This window comes from Carlito syrichta, unplaced genomic scaffold (assembly GCF_000164805.1).
Source record: "Carlito syrichta isolate Samal-C Ts95f unplaced genomic scaffold, Tarsius_syrichta-2.0.1 Scaffold314298, whole genome shotgun sequence".
In the NCBI taxonomy this organism is placed as follows: Eukaryota; Metazoa; Chordata; class Mammalia; order Primates; family Tarsiidae; genus Carlito; species Carlito syrichta.
The window spans coordinates 338455-342344 of NW_007258394.1; the positions used below are offsets into that span (position 1 = coordinate 338455).

The window sequence follows — 3890 nt, forward strand, 5'->3', positions numbered from 1 at the left end:
CCGCAGCCTCGCCTGCTGAGCTCCGGCGATCCTTCCGCCTCAGCCTTCCAAGTAGCCAGAATTACAGGCATGCGCTACCACGCCCAGCTGATTTTTTTATTTATTGTAGAGATGAGGTGTCGCTGCCCAGGTGGGTTTCTAACCCGCGGACTCAGGCAATCCACTCACCTCAGCCTCCCAAAGGCGCGGGATTACAGGCTGAGCCACTGAGCCCAGTGTGTTGTGGCTTTTGAACCTTTATAAGTGAAATTTTGCAGCATGTCTTTTGTTTTGGACTTCTTTTAGTATTAACTTTCTAAGATTTACTCTTGTCATATGCAGTGTTAGTTTATTTCCATTACTGTATAATATCTTATTATATAAATATAGTAGACATTTTCATTCTATTGTTGGTGGACATTTGGATTATTTCCAGTGTTGAACCATATGAATAATGCTGCTGTGAAGATTTTTTTCTTTTCTTTCCTTTTTTTCTTTTTTGAGTTGGTGTCTAACTCCATTGCCCAGGTTGGAGTGCAGTGGCATGCTCACAGCCACCCCAGGGTCGACCTGCTGGGCACTGGCGATCCTTTTGCCTCAGCCTTCCAAGTAGCTGGAACTACAGGCATGTGCTACCACACCTAGCTAATTTTTTATTTATTGTAGAGATGAGGTCTCGCCAAGTTTCCCAGGCTGTTCTCGAACGCATGGGCTCAGGCAGTCCACTCGCCTTGGCCTCCCAAAGTACTGGGTTTACAGGCTGAGTCACCGAGCCCAGCTAACATTTTTTCTTGTATGTGTCTTATGAAGTCATTTCTTTGAATATGTATCTAGGAGAATTGCTGGATCATAGGGTACATATATATAATTTAGCTTTAGCAGGATACTACCAAACAGTTTTCTTTTTTTTTTTTTTTGAGTTGGAGTCTCACTGTCACCCAGACTGGAGTGCAGTGGCCACTCCCCGCCACTGCAGCCTCGACCCACTGGGCTCCAGCGATCCTTCTACCCCAGCCTTCTGAGTAGCCAGAATTACAGGCACGCACTACCATGCCCAGCTGATTTTTTGATTTATTATAGGGATGAGATCTCACCAAGTTGCCCAGGCGGGTCTCGAACCTGCGGGCTCAGGCTATTCACTCACCTCAGCCTCCCAAAGCGCGGGATTACAGGCTGAGCCACCGAGCCTGGCTTACCAAACAGTTTTCAAAGTGATTATCCCAGCAGTATATGGAAGTTCCAGTTGATCACATCCTTATACACACTTGAGATTGTCAATTTTTAACACTTTAAAAATTCTCAAGTATTTATAGTATTATCTCATTGTATGTTTATTTGCAGTTCCCTAACTTCAGTTGACAATTAACTTGACTTTTTCTAACTCATTTATGGGGATTCTCTATAAAATAGAAAAGTTAGTCTTTTGTCCATGATATAGATTCCAGAATTTTCTCTAGGTTTTTCATTCATCTCTTGACTTAAAAGGTTTTTTCTCTGCTGAAGTTTTTTATTTTTATGTGGTTGAATTTCAGATTTTTTTCTTAATGACTTCTGAATTGTGAGTTGCAGTAAGAACTATCTTCCTCTCAGGTTATAACACCATCAAATCATCGAATACCTGTACTTACAATATGCTGTGCACTCTTCAAGGAACTGTTGGCCTGTTCAAATACAAGTTAATGTCTAGGCTCTTGTGGAGCTTATGTTTTTAGGCAGGGGGCATTTAAAATGAGAGCAAATAAATTCTAGAAATTATGCCAGAGATGATGAGTGCTATGAAGAAAAATAAAGCACTGTAATGGGATGTAAAAGAGTAGGGGGTGCTATTTCAGGTGATTGGATCAGGAAAGACCTCTCAGGAGGTGACATTTGGAGACGGTTACTAATTGAAATGAGAGTGAACCGTGAGACTATCAAGGAGAATAATCTTCCAGGCAGAAGGACAGCAATTGGACAGGCCCTGGGGTGGGTGCATACTCAAGGGTGTTTGAGGAACAGCAGAAAATCCATGTGGCTATAGTGGAGTTTTTCAGGATAAGAGGCTGGTAGGAAGAAAACTGGAACTGTAACCTAGGGCCAGATCATACAGGCCCTGGTGAGGACTTTGGATTTCATTATGAGTGTGATGTGAAGTTATAGGAAGGGTTAAAAAGACCAGGAATTGCATGATTTGATATATTATTGAAAGGATTACTCAGGCAGCTGAATGGAATAAATACTACAAAGGGTAAGAGCAGAATTGGGAGCCACTAGAGTGACCTAGGCAAGAGATGATGATGAAGGTAATTTAAGATGTGGAATAGCTGTTTTAGTCCATTTGTGTTGATTTAAAGGAATACTTGAGGCTGAGTAATTTATAAAGAAAAAGATTTATTTGGCTTACAGTTCTGCACGTTGTACAAGAAGCATGGCACCAGCATCTGCTTGGCTTCTGGTGTGGGTCTCTTGCTGCTTCTACCCATGACAGAAGGGGAAGGGGAGCTGGCATGCAGAGATTGCATGGTGAGAGGAAAACAAGAGAGGAGGAGGAGTGCCAGGCTCTTTCCGACAACTAGTTCTCATGGGAACTAAGAGGAGTGCCCCCATGACCCCAACACTCCTTACCAGGCTCCACCTCCAACAATGGGGATCAAATTTTAGCCTGAGACTTGGGACAAACGTGCCATATCCAAACCATAGCAAATTGATCTTTGTATGTTATGTAGCAGGAAAATGATGTAAACTTATATGCATACTGTAATATTATTTCTTCTCATTTACTTGCATTTTTTTACCTCTGTTATGTATTTCTTAAGGTAGAGTTTACAGGGGCCATTTTAAATATTCTAGGTGTATATGCAAGGCCTTCTGTGAGACAACTATAATATTTTTAAACTAATTATCTGTGCATATAAGCATTTTGTATGTTTCTGTGGTCTCTAAGATATACTTAACCAATATTTATAGTACCTTCTAGATTTTTTTCTAGCTATATATTATTTTCTGGTAAATACTGTTATAACTTGAATTAGTATTCCTTAAAATCCTGCTGTTTACATATCTACTCATATCTCTTCCTTTCCCCAGTGTAACTAAACAGATACATACAGCATCTTTCTTACTACGTTGGCTTTTGTTGCCCAATTTAAAAAATGCTAGCTAGTCCTGACTTTTAGTACTTAATGTGTTTAAAGTACTGATCCAAGTGCTTTGACTTTATACTCTCAGTTAATTTTTTCCAACAACCTTATGTGATAGTTATTACCATTATGATTCCCATTTTATGGTTGAGAACTCTGAAGATCAAGAGAGTCTTAGTAATTTGCCTATGGTGACACAATATGAGGCCATGGTCAGTCTATGAAACCAAATGTCATGCAATGCATAAAGAACAATTATTTGGTACTGGGGCAGATTTTGGTACCTGGCTGTTGGAAAAATCTCAGTAACTAAGTGAATTTATTTTTTTTGAAACAAACTTAGTGGTTTTTGTTGTTGTTTTTGTTTATTTATTTATTTTTTGAGTAGGAGTCTCACTCTGTCACCCAGACTGGAGTGCAGTGGCATGCTCACAGCCACCACAGCTTCAACCTGTTGTGCTCAGGTGATCTTTCTACCTCAGCCTTCCAAGTAGCTGGAACTATAGGCATGCACCATCGTGCCTGGCTAATATTTTTGATTTATTGTAGAGACGAGGTCCCACCAAGTTGCCCAGGCTGGTCTCAAACCCCTGGACTCACACAATCCTCTTGCCTCCACCTTCCAAAGTGCTGGGATTATAGGCATGAGCCACCACACTGGCTTTTTTTTTTTTTTGAGTTGGAGTCTCACTCGGTCGCCCAGACTGGAGTACAGTGGCTGCTCCCGGCTACTGCAGCTTCGCCTGCTGGGCTCCAGCGATCCTTCCGCCTCAGCCTTCCGAGTACCCGGAA

General features: G+C 41.4%; 1 protein-coding gene across 2 annotated transcripts in view; it reads left to right on the plus strand.

Moving 5' to 3' along the window:
* The window catches only part of KIF15 (kinesin family member 15), a 77531-nt gene that overhangs the window by 15659 nt on the left and 57982 nt on the right, over positions 1–3890 (plus strand). The gene's annotated exons all lie outside the window — the stretch shown is intronic.